Genomic DNA, 13696 nt, shown 5'->3' on the forward strand with positions numbered 1-13696 from the left:
CAGAAATGAATTCATATCTCCTCCAGGAACCACTAGCATCGTATGTTAGCTCTGAATCTTAAAGCTGGGATTGAAGAGATAATGGTTCCTACATTAAAAGGAACAAGGTTTGGTTTTTGTTTGTAGCTGAGGGTTTTTTTTTCTTCCTTCCCCCATGTACAGATCAGGTGATGCTCCAGACGTTTCAAGCCCCTCAAAACACAAGAAAGAAAGTGGCCTCTGCAGGGGCCACTGGCCTATCAGCGCAGCTACGGTGGATATCAGGGGGTCTCTCTGGGGCTGAAGAGACGTGGGCCCCAAATCTCAGAGCGGTTCCCTCAGGCCAGAGTTGGGGCCTCCCAGAGCTGGCTGACTCGACACCCTCTAACTCCTCCATCTCCTTGTCTAGATGCCTCCCTGGCCAGGCCCTGGGATCACACCTGTTGACAGGGCAAACCTTCCCTGGGTTCCAAACAGGGCCAGGGAAGCAGGGCGGGGAGAGAGAGCACTTCGCTGTGTGTCCGCTCAGCACCAGCTGACACAGTCTGAAAGCCCCAAAATGAAAGCGTCAATAATTCAGACGCTCGGATGCTGTGGAGTATTTCCTCTTTTGTCCCATTTCTGGCCAATTGATTTCCCCTGACCACAAACTTGCTGCTTTTAGAACATTATTAATAACAAATCGACTCTGGTAAAATTTGTCCTGGGAGGGGCCACTGGCTGGGAGAGGCTCCTGGCCTTGTTTCCCCTGAGAAACAGCGCTCGGACCCATCCCAGGAGCAGAGCGAGTGCATGGGGGCTGGGAGCCTCCCCTCCCCTCGCCTTGGGGGCAGAGAGACTGCGGAGCAGAGGGACAAGTGCCCCCCCACCCCCCGCCGCATGTCTCCTCAATGTAGTGCCAGAACCTCTGATGGGGGTACTGGGAGAGGGAGAGGGGCCTCAGAACAAGAACACAGGGTTAGGGAATACCCTGGCAGTCCAGTGGTTAAGACTCCATGCTTCCACTGCAGGGGGCAGGGGTTTGATCCCTGGGTCAGGGAACTAAGATCCCACATGCTGCAAGTCACAGCCAAAAAATAATAAAAATAAGGTTCCTATAGTACATATCAGGCCTCAAATAATCTCATAAAAATTAATTTAAAAAAAAGAGTACAGGGCTTCCCTGGTGGCGCAGTGGTTGAGAGTCCCCTGGTTCGTGCCCCGGTCAGGGAAGGTCCCATGTGCTGCGGAGCGGCTGGGCCCGTGAGCCATGGCCACTGAGCCTGCGTGTCCGGAGCCTGTGCTCCGCAACGGGAGAGGCCACAACAGTGAGAGGCCAGCGTACCGCAAAAAAAAAAAAAAAAAAAAACAGGGTCGGAACCCCTCTCTAGGATCCCCTCCATCCCCCACAAGGTCCTATCTCTGTAGGTTTCCATGCCTGAGCCCCAGGTCCCATGGGATGAGCACCAATCAGGGGTCTGGAATGAGCCAAAGAGCTGAAAGCTCACGGGGTGCCACTGGGAGCTGCTGCCTCCGACCCCCCAGGGGGCCTCCCTGTCAGGCCCACTCAAGGTGATGGAAGGGTGCTGGCCTCCCTCCCCTGAGCCCTTAGCAAGCAGCACCTCCCGGCCCTGCAAGCACCCAGGGCCCAGGGCGTCTCTGTCCTCCCTCTTCTCCAGAGATTCCCGGCCAAGCACTGGCTCTTAGGGCCTGGCCCCTGGTGGGCGCTCACAAAAGTCTGTTGAATGAATACATGAAAGAGAAAATGATCTGACAACTCACTCACAGTGAGTGGAGCGTTGCCACTGCCTCAGACTCTGCATTTATTGCTACAGGCGGGGCTTCAGGCAACTTGGGAGAATGGTTAAACGGGAGGTTTTGCCTGGTGGTGGTTCCGGGGATCAGACAAGATGGCTGGAGCCCATTCACCACCGTAAGGCTGGTCCTGTTTAAGAACCCCCCATCACTGTGCTAGGTGTAAGTCCCTCTGGAAGGGTGTCCGTAGAGGCCGATAAAGAACCCTCCCTGTCTGAGAAGATGGAGCAGGCCTGTTCCAGCATTCCTGTGCAGGGTCATCCCCAAGGGACGCGCCAGGAAGCCCAGCCCCCTCCCCCACCACTCACACCCACCGCACCTCTCCCACCCTGGTGATCCAGAACTCTCGCGAGAAGCCCTGTTACACGAGCCGGTGATCAAAATAGGGGTTGTGTAACGTTTCTGCTTTTATCCCCGGCGTGGTGACCACTAACTTCAGCGCAGATCAGGACCTCCCAGAGAGCTCTGCTCTACTGATCACAAGGCAGAAGCCTCCCTGCTCCCGCCCAGCCCCACAGTTTATATCCCTAGAAATCTCCTGGTTGGCGTGATATTGATTTCGCTTTTTGAAAAGGAGTCAGTAAGAAATACACACCACAGGTCTGAAATAGAATCTGCCCTTTGCAGTTGTAGCACATACTCCTCCGCAGCTGAGCCCATTCTGAACCGGGCTACGCCGGGCGGGGCCCCGGGGCGCAAGCTGCCTGCTGTAGCCGGTCTTCATCTTACGAGACCACGGGGCCCAGCTACACTGGGCAGCTTGTCACTGTATTTTATGGGCAAGATAATTATTTGTGTTATATTCTCATGCACAGCTTGGAGCCCAAGCCCACTTTACTACCAGGCCTGGGGAGATTGGAGGACTGCGCTGTGCCAGCTATAGGGAAATGAACTTACGATGGCTTTCCAAGAAAACAGTTCGGGCTTGAGGATTAACAGAGTTAGTGGGCTTGGATGGGCAGCGCCCGAAACCATAGATTTCTCCAGTCCAGCTTCCCCTCGCAAGTGTGTTGACTTCATGCACCTAAGGGTACACAGCGTGTGATGGACCACCCTACCTCCCCTCTCTCCCCATGAGTGGTTTCATTCTAGAATGAATATTAGAACTCAGAGGGCCTGCTAGGTCATCTAGGCCAAGTGAAACAACTGAGTCTGGAGCGGTTGACTATTTTGTCTAAGATCTCCTAGCCAGTAGTGATTCTGTTTTCATGGGTCTCTAAGAAAGTCTTCTTTTTCTAAACTTCAGAGGTTTTTCTAAACTTCCGTTTTTTAAATTAAAACAAATTAATATTAATTTTATTTTTTAGCATTTCTAGAAGAGATTAGACCCTTAGACCTGGAGGGCTGTCCTGCCTTGGGCAGAAGGGTAAAGCTGGTGAAGTTTTTCATCCACATCCCATATCCCCTGTTCTACATTTCCATTTTCATGTTCTCCCACTCTTTCCCCTAGGAAGAAACTGACTTTTATTAAGCACGGGACATATGCCAAGTTGTTTGCAATTTACATGAGGCAAATTACATACGAGGCAAGGGTTATTATTCCCATTGCAAGAGTAACCACTGCATTGCATAAACAGGGCCCATGAGATATGTTCAAAAGGCAATGTGTTTGTGTTTTTTTCCCACTGTCCCTTTAAACTTGTCCAATGGCTAGTTCTTTCCCTTGACACGGGGCAAAATCTCTGACTTTTCTGTTCATTCTTAGAGACTGTAGGTCAATTCAAGTCATCCACATAGTATCTAGATTCAATAATTTAAAGTGTCCATTTCAATATTATAATCAACACATCAATCTTTATACAAAGATACAGTGATCAGGATATTATAAATTTCTGCCATGGTAACAAATAACCCTAAAAGCTCAGTGATCAATGCATACATTTTACTTCTGACTCGTTCAGAGTAGAGTGGAAGTCAGGAAACCCTACTAGACAGCTGTCCTCCAAGTGGTGACTCTGTGATCCAGACCACTTTGATCTTGTGGTTTCTTGTCCCTTAGGGGCCTAGAGAATCACACAGGGCCCTCTCTGTGCCTCTATCTGGATATGACACACATCACTTCTGTTCATATGTCCTTCCCCTCAACGAATCATACAGTCCCACCTAATTTCAGGGGGCTGAGAAGTGGGCCTCGGAAGGAAAGAGTGAAGAGAAAGTGGTAACATGTGACATTGTCTCTGTCAATAAAGATAACCCTTCTCCCTCCTGCCTCAACTTCAGTTGGCTCCTGCCAAAGAGTTAGGGAGGGGGGTGCTGTCAGCATCCTTTTTCTTTCTCATTCACCCCCCTCTGCTCAACTCAACCCCTCTGACCCCTCTGCATGTGGGGTGATGGGGAGGGAGGACAGGTGAGAAGAGCAGGAAAGTCTTCTCTTGACAGGAACTGTAGTGAAACGGCTTCAAGGGCTCTGGATCTGGAGGGTGTCTAAAGCTGTCTTCCCTCTCGTGGGTGCCCTCATGGCTCGTCAGAGGCCCCACTGGCAACAGCTCTGGCATCCCCATGTCTCAGGCTCTGCATCAACTTCCCGCTGGCCACCCCTCCCCAGGCCCACTCCACACAGATTCTCCCTGTGGGATTTCCATTACAACCCCCTCGGGGAAACTTACAGTGGATTCAGGCCAGTTCTCTCTCCCATCAGTGCCTACAGGGTCCATAGAAAACACCCTTGTCTCTTTTGCCATCACAAACCCCAGGAGTCCAGTCCAGTCCCAATGCAGCAGCAACTTCCTTAGCTTCACAAAGAAAGGGGATTTCGGGCCTTCTTGCCTTTGAAGTTTTATGGGCAGGAGTCAGACACCAGTATCCTGGATGCCTTAACAGTGGGGAAAATAACAAGCACTCCAAGTGGTGCTTCTCCTGTGACTTGAGGTGCAGGAAAAATACTTCCCACTCTGTGGTGAAGGGAAGCTCCGAGCATGACGTCCTCAGGCAACCTCTTCTAAAATCCTCTCTTGATTTCCAACAATTGGACAATATATGATTTCCTTGCTGTAGGTGAGAGATTTTGAGAGTTGTGATAATGGATTTCCAGATAGTTCTTTTGTAAATTCTTCATGCAGCCTAGTGTACTTCGATCGATTTAACACTGTAAAAAAAGTGACAGATGCTCAACCCAACTCAAGTTGGTTGAAGCAAAATGGAAGATTTAATGTAAGAACACTGGGATGTCTTCTGAAACCCAAGAGCAAGAATTCAGCTGGGGTTTAGGAATTACTATAACCAGGAGCTCAGATTCCCTCAGGACTTTCTCTACATCTCGAATCATTCTTCTTTCCTGGCCTCTACTTCATTCTTTCCTCTCTCTCTGCAAGCTTACTTCCCTTACTTCTCTGGTCTGGTCATAGGAAACATGGCTTCTGGCAGCTCCCAAAATACACATCTTACAGTCCAGCCACAAAAAGAGAGAATTTCCACTCTTTCAAGCCCAAGACCAAAAATCTTGGGGAAAGAGTCACACAAAATCAGCCAAAGCTCCCACCTCAACCAATCAGCTCCACTTTGGGGTGGGGACTCACTGTAACATGGCAGGTCCCCCTGCAGCCCTAGACACTGTGTGAGGCCGAAAATCTCAGAAACAGGTGGCAGGTGCTAGGAACCCCCCAGGGCACTTTTCCAGCTGTTCAGTCATTTGGACTGGTGCTATTGTGCCTGGTGGCTCAGACTCCACTCTAGTAGGATTGGAAGGTGGTGATGGGGTTCTGGTTTATGCAAAAGTCCACAGGAAAAAGCCAGCTAGCGAAATTTTCCTTCTTACCTTTTCCACCAATAAAGCCTTCTTTGGCACCAGTCATAAAGCATTTACCGCATACTGCCTTGAATTGTGAGATACCTGCCTGGGAGTCTTACTTTTCATACAGGATTGCAAATACGTATGGTCTGGGGCTATGTTTTTGTCATCACTGTATACCCCAAATCATCCCAAGCGCTGCCTTCCATATAACATTAATTAATTACATTTTGTGCATGTGTGAACAAATAAATGAATCATTCCAGAGGATGTTTCCTCTCCCTGTGAACCTACTGAAAACTAACCAGAGAATGATTAGGGAAAAGCACTTATGGATAGAATTTCTTGCTCCTCTTACAGAAAATCTGGGTTTATATACAAATAAGGTAAAAGTTTAAAATAGCATCTAGCACAATGTGTTGCACGTAGAAGATCCTCAGCAGATGTTTGCTGATTGTCTCAGAGACACTAAGACTTACTATTGTGTCCCGACTCCATATTGTCCGTGCATCACCCCCATGTCCTCGGCCACTTAACCTTCCACTACCATCATCTGCTCAGCTGACCTACAGCTTACCTATGTGCATTGTAGCCACTTAAGTACTGGGGTTTCCCCCGAGAGGTAGCCCCTGGGTTATTTGCTCAGAGGACTTCACTCCTCCATTTTGCTTTCAAAGGGGTTAGATCTCAGAGGGGAATCCCCCAAAGCGAGGGAATGGGGGAACCAGAGAAGGATGGTGACTGTGACATCACGGTGAGTTTAGGCTTGCTCATCCTGACCATCTGCAGAGAAGAGGCAAACTGGGGTTGAGTACTAGATCCTTCCCTAGAAACAGGGAGCTGAGAAGAGTCTAGGCAGAAGGTCAGAGGCAGAAACTTATTCTGAATCAGGCATTAGAAGGAAGCCAAAACTGGGAAAGCATATCATTATTTAAAAATCCCATTAAGACTCTATGAGGGTGGGGCTGGAGGGGAGGCTTGCTAATTTCAGCAAGTGACTGAGTAGTTGTAAGTACCCAAAATTAATTGATGGCTTTAAGGAAGAAATAGGTGTAGGTGACACTGTGTTATAAACCCATTGCTGGAGAAGAGGAAGACTATTAATTCTCATGATTCCTCACACCACAGGACAGAAAAGGAATAGTTCAAGTTGTCTATGATGGAATCTAATGATATGGTATAATTTTTTCTCATCGATCTGTTCCCAGCCTCTCTCCGGTGATTTATAGGAATAACGGGGAGGGAGTGCTCACGGCAGGATGGCCAGGGCTGGGGAGGTTTATGTGCAATATTGGTTTCCAGAGTTAATAAATTGTCAGTTATGGCCCATGGAATCCTGTTACATCCTAGTGGCAGCAAGCCTGAAACACAGCCAGATGCCACCCACCACTCCATCCCAGGCACCTGAGAAGATGGGAGAAGCTCTTGCTCAGGACAGTATCCAGGGACACATCTGCCTGAAGGGGGTCTGAGTCCCATCTTTCATCAGTAGAAAACTAATGTCCCCAAACTACTCATTCCCACATCCCTGATGCTGAAAAACTGGAAAAGATATGGCTCATAATACCAGAATTATAGCTCTTCTACCCAATGTAACGTGTAGCCTAGAAGAGATTTCATTTAAACAGCTGAGTCTAGAATAGGAGGCAGGAGATCTTAACAGAAGTCACAGCCAAGAGCCTAACCAGGAAGGAGATAGTCAAAGAGAGCTCAGGGTTGGGCACCAAGAGAACAAGAAGGCATCAGCGTTGACAAACGCTCCCTAGGCAGGAAGCTCAAGCACGTCTTCATCTTTGTATCCTTAACGTCTAACACACTGTTTGACACAAATGGGCACTCCAATATTTATTGAATAAATGAATGAAACAAGTCTGTGGAGTCTGCTACAGAGATAGCAGAGAGAACTTTAGTGCTCACTGAATATTTACGTGCTCCTCTACTTCCCCAGCCCCTCGCAGGTGACTGGGGCCATTGACTAGGATAGGCCACTGGACCGTGAGTAGAAGCGACATAGGACATTTAAGCATCAGTGCACAACTCCCCGGCCATCTCTTCTCTCTCAGTGGTGACTGTGGAGGTCACATGTTTCAGGTGATACATTTCAAGATGCAGGGAATTCTATCAACCTGGGTTCTTCAATGCGCACATGGAGCAGAGCTCCCTCCTCCCCTTGTTGTTGAATGATCAGTGTTGGATAAGCAATGTGAGGCAGAAGTAAACCTGTGTTCTGTTAAGCCATGTTTCTTCCTTAGCTAATCCCAAATAACAGATGGGATTTGCCAATTGTCTTAGTCAGCTCAGGCTGCTATAACAAAATAGCAGAGACTGGGTGGCTTAAGCTGCAGACAGTTATTCTTCATAGTTCTGGAGGCTCAGAAGTCCAAGATCAAGGTACTGGCAGATTTGGTTGCGGACAGCCACTTTCTCGTTGTGTGCTCACATGGCCTTTCCTTGGTGTGTGCACTCGGAGAGACAGAGCTCTGGTCCCTCTTCCTCTTCTTATGAGGGCAGTAATCCCATTTTAGGTGCTCCACCCTTAATACCTTATGTAAACCTAATTACCCCCCAAAGGACCACCTCCTAATACCATTGCATTGGTGGATAAGGCTTCGTCATATGAATTTGGGGGGTGGGAACTTAAAAATATTCAGCCCAGAACACCAATTCAATCCAGCGGCTTCCTTCTAACACTTTTTGCACCCTCTTGCAAAAAAGCCTCTTTCTTTGAAAGTTATGTCATCTGGGTCACTATCCTTTAACTCTTTTATTTGTCTTTGTCACAGTTATCCTCCATCTTCCTTTCACTCCCCTCATTCATTACAGATTTTATTAGCTGGCTCAAAAGTATCTTTTGCTCTCAGTTCCTGCCTCCATCTGTTTCACATATATACCAACTATCCATCCAAAGTGTTACCTGTGAAATTCCTTGACATCATCACCTCCAACAGCATTCATCCACATTAGCTTCAACCAACCCTCCTATGGCCACCCTCTAGATCCTCTCTTCATATAACTCTTCCACCTTTGGAAATGCAAATTCCAATAGACTAATCTTCTTTCCCCTTCTTCTCCCCTACCACCCTGTTGGTAGACCTCACTGAGATCTCCAATCCTTCAAGTTCAACTTATGTATCTGCCTCCCCTACTAGACGCTAAGCTCCCTGAAGTCAAGGCTGTGTCATATTCTTCTCCATATTCTCAGCACTTATACCAGTGCATGACCCAGGTAATCATGCAGAAGATATTCATGAAAAATGGCTGAGTGGCTGCCCTGCACACCTGGTGGGTCACCCCCCCACACACACAGCCTCTTAAAGGTATGTTTGGTAAATAACATCATATATTCCCCTCAAGAGCATTCGGACAGAAACCACACAGTTAGAATTCTAATTATGGCTCCATCATCACCTACCTTCATGGTCTTAGACAAGTCCCTTGGCTTCTTCTTGAATCTCAGCTTCCTTTTGTCTTTTTCTGCTGAGCTGTTGTTAGGAATCAAATGAAATCATGAACGTGAGAGTGATTTGAAAATGTAAAGAACTCTACAGAAATATAAGAATCATTATGATAGTGCCAATGAGTTTTCTATTGCTCAGCAGGTACTGACTTGTCAGATTCACATTCCTCCTTACGGAGGAAAAGCTGTGAAAATGTTGGGGGAGCCAAGTGTCCAAAAAGCCAAAGATGAGCCATCAGGTTCTTAGGTCAGCACAACCTGTTTCTTTCAGCCTCACTCATTCCTTCATTTACCAAACATTCATCAATTTCCTATTATTTTCAGTTACTCAGTACAACACAGGCTTTGCCCTTGTGGAGCTCAGCCTTTTGCTGGGAACAGATGAGTAAGCAAGTAATTGTAATCAGTATGATAAAAGTGAAATAGAAGGAAATCCTGGATGCTGGAGGTGGAGGAACCCCTAATTCTCTCTGGGGAGAGAGGTACAGAGAGTTTCACAGAGGAGGGGTCCACGTTCTCCTCAGCTACACAGGATCAGATCTCCAGGGGACACAGTGATTAGGTCAGGATCTGGAGGAAACAGGTGCATGGGAAAGAATGGAAAACACCTGGACCTTGAGCGCGTTTCCTTAACCCTTCCCGCAGGCGATGTTCCTTGACCTGGCACTACCTGGACACAGCCACAAACGTCCCAGATGTGTGCAATTATTCCTCCCCACAATCCTGTGAGGTACAGCCCACCACTTGCCTCTCTGTGAATTATACCTGGGCCCTGTGAAACCAAATTCCGCATTCTTCTCAGCCAGCCACACTGCCTATCGTACTTGAAAAAGATGTACTGTCAGAGTCTGAAGAGGAGAATGAGGGCCTCCCACAGCACTGTGATTGTTTTCAGAGCTTTAGGGCAGGGTTACTCTCCAAGCGACCAGGCTACCTCCAACCAGAATCCCTGCTGCACCCGTGGTTCCCTGCAGTGCAGGCCAACCAGATCTATACCTCATTATGCCAGACTCCCCAGCCCTGTGCGACAGAAATTAAATGCTGTCTGCACAAGAGCAGTGCACAGGCGTTGCATTCCCAGCCAGCCAGGCAGGACCAGAGATGACAGGGAAAGTGGAAATTACTCCCAGTGACGACAACCTGACCAAGCAAGTATACCCTAAGAATCTGCTGCATGATGGCTGGACAGGCCGTTCTCCCAAGTTCAAGGGGCTTGGGTCTTCCTCCCTGGATCTTTCAGCAGGCATGGCTCAGCCTCATACAACATATATACAGGGGACACCTTCACCCCACTTCCGCCTGGACAGCAGGTCCTCAGGAGGATGCAGACCCAGCCATTTTACTGGCACAGGGTTGCAGAGCATAGTTTGAACAAATAACTGGGGCATTTTTAGTAACCTGCGGACAGAAGGGATTGTGGCCTCAAAGTTAACCTCTTTTTTTTTTTTTTTTTTTCGGTACGCGGACCTCTCACTGTTGCGGCCTCTCCCGTTGTGGAGCACAGGCTCTGAACGTGCAGGCTCAGCGGCCATGGCTCACGGGCCCAGCCGCTCCACGGCATGTGGGATCCTCCTGGACCGGGGCATGAACCTGTGTCCCCTGCATCGGCAGGCGAACCCTCCACCACTGAGCCACCGGGGAAGCCCTTAACCTCTTTTTTTCTTTACTCTTATCCTAGCCCTTTAGGCTCTCTCCCCAAATGTGTGTGGGAATTGGGCGAGGGTAGCAGTGGGCAGGGGGTGGGGTGAAGAACATCCAGATGTAACTTTTGATATTAAAGTCAGCATTTTAATTACACTCCACTCCTTTCTCTCCCTACCTTTTCTACTTGTAACTATGGAAACCCATAATAAATGTCTATTTAGATAACACAAAGGGGGATGATTTTAGAAACAAAAGATAATATATTTTCATGAATCCCATGCTCTGCTTCCTCTTCCACCTGCCCCTCACTACTGTTACTGATGCACATGCAGCCTTCATGGCTTATCAGAGAAGTGGCCACATCACTAAAATCCACTGTGAACTTGCCTTGGAGTCCATCTCGGAGCCCCCTCAGTGCGTGTGACCCTGTCTGTGTGGGTTGTGTAATGGAAAAAACTCAGCCTTTTCCTTCCTATGCAGGGAAAAACACGATGTTTCCCTACTATGTGTTTCTTCCCTGGGAGTCCCCTTTACTACTCACACAGAACACTTCACTTCTGACACTTCTGGTCAGCAGCTCTGTGGAGGGTTTTCCCCATAAGAAGCAATTTACGATCTTCTCTCCCCTGTGACACCAGCTGGGTGTTCTACCATTCAGCTCAATTCTAACACTACCTACCAGGAGACAACATCAGATTCCACAGGTTAAGGACTCAGTCCTATAAGACTCCCGTCCTCCCCCCCCCGCCCCCCCACTTCAGATGCTAATCATAGTTCCAGGTTTTCACCTGTGCTTCTGATTGACTGGCTATAGATCAAGGCTCTGCCCCCCTCCTCAGGCTTGATGAATCTGTTAGAGCCGCACACAGAACTCAGGAAAACTGTTTACTTACGTTTACCAGTTTCCTATAAAAGATACGATAGAGGTCGTGATGAACATCCAGATGGAAGAGGTACACAGGGCAAGGTGTGCAGGGAGGAGGGCGGGGCTTCTCAAGGTGTACCATTCTCCCAATACCTCCAAGTGCTCACCAGCCCAGAAGCTCCCCCTCCCCCACGAATCGCTGTACTTTAGGGATTTTATGGAGGCTTCATCACTGAGGCATGATTGATCATTAACTCCAGTTTTAGCCCTTCTCCCTTCTCGAGAGAACAGGGGCCAGGCCTGAAAATGCCAAGTTTCTAATCATGGCTTGGTCTTCCTGGCGAGGAGCCCTCATCCAGGAGCCTTCCCCCCCGCCCCACAGTCACTTCATTAGAACAGAAGACACGCCCATCATCTCGGAAACTGTGAGGGTTTCAGGAGCGCTGTGCCAGGGACGGGGTCAAAGACAAATATCAGAACAGGAGATGTTCCTGGTGTTCTTATCACTTAGGAAATTACAAGGGCTTTCAAAAGGAGCTCTGTGCCAGGAACCTGGAGCAGATATCAATATATATCCTATTACTTCACAGGTTGAAAGAGGGATATCCCTACCTGGAGGTGGGGTACCAAATGCCTCTGGTGTCCCCAAGGGGACAACTTTCCAGAATTCAGAGAGGTCTGAGATGTGGGAATACACACACTCCTTTCTCATCCCCAGTGAGAGGGTGACCCAGGCATGAAGCAATTACACTACAGTAGTGACCTCCACAGAGCTTAGAATCATGGAGCCCATGTACCTGAATATATTGTGCAAGGGCTGTGGTTCTCAAAATAACATACCCCAGGGAATTGGGCACCAAGCCTTCAAGCCATAGCATAACTATGCTGTATTTTCCTCTCCTATCAGCTTTACTGGATGATCACTGATTCAGAACATTATTTTTATATTAAAACAGATATATGATATCAGGAAGAATGCAAAATTCTCAAGAATATTTACAATGCTCCACAAGGTTAAAAATAATTTTGTGCCCGAAGCAGGCAGCTTCAGACTACATCCCAGGACTCTAAGCATACTTTTTCATTCTCCACTAGGAATAGTTCACTAAAAAGTTGAGAGATCCTGCCCAGGAGTCCCCACTTCCTTGACAAAATGGTTCACCTTTTCCAAGGATCCATGGGAACCATTCTTTAGCATCTTGGCAAACCTAATTTTGAGCCAGTTCTCAGAAGACTCGGGTTCTAAGCCTGCCCTTCCAGAATGCAAGAGACTAGTCCAACACCATCTGAGGCCTGAAATTCCTCTCTGCTCACCTGCAAAGACCCCAGGAGACTCTCACTCTCACCTCACCAGGCTTGCAATTCAAAGACTGAGCTCTGCGAAGATGCAATTGCCCTTAAACACCTGAACGTTACCCACTAAACTGGGGAAACGCAATCATACTCATTTGAGGGGCACAGCATAGAGGCAAGAACAGAATCAATATTCATTTTCTTTCCACTGAAAAGAAATGACAAAGGGAGTTGTCCAACAGGGCAGCCTTTCCATTTGAGCACCGCTGATTTATCGGTCATTTGACAGGTGGACCTGAATTCCAGGCCTGCCTGTCTCCCCCATGTCTTCCCTGTCCTGCTCATTCCCTGCAAAGGAGGATATGAGCTGTTCCCACAGATCCTTCCAGTAGCACCTGAGTCTTAGTTCAGGCTGAGCTGAGGTTTCTGACTCTCAGTATCTCTGCATCTAGTCACTTCTCCAAAATTTATCATTCATTGTTTTTATTTGTTTGATTGATTTTTTGCGGTACGCGGGCCTGTCACTGTTGTGGCCTCTCCCGTTGCGGAGCACAGGCTCCGGACGCGCAGGCTCAGCGGCCATGGCTCACGGGCCCAGCCACTCCGCGGCATGTGGGATCTTCCTGGACCAGGGGCACGAACCCGTGTCCCCTGCATCGGCAAGCGAACTCTCAACCACTGCGCCACCAGGGAAGCCGTATCATCCATTGTTAAAAAGGTATGTAAGCTCTCAGTCCTAACCACTTCTTCAGGTCTTCATTTTTCCTCTGAAGGCTCCCATATGCTATAAAAATATGAAGTAAGAGTTGTATGCTTTTCTCCTGTTAGCCTGTCTTATGTCAGCTTTATTACCAGGTGAGCAACAGAACCTAAGAGAGTATTGGAAGTTTTTTTTCCTATGAACACACCTGGATCTTTCTAGAACCAGGCTTGACAC

The sequence above is a fragment of the Pseudorca crassidens genome, chromosome 9 (assembly GCF_039906515.1).
Source record: "Pseudorca crassidens isolate mPseCra1 chromosome 9, mPseCra1.hap1, whole genome shotgun sequence".
In the NCBI taxonomy this organism is placed as follows: Eukaryota; Metazoa; Chordata; class Mammalia; order Artiodactyla; family Delphinidae; genus Pseudorca; species Pseudorca crassidens.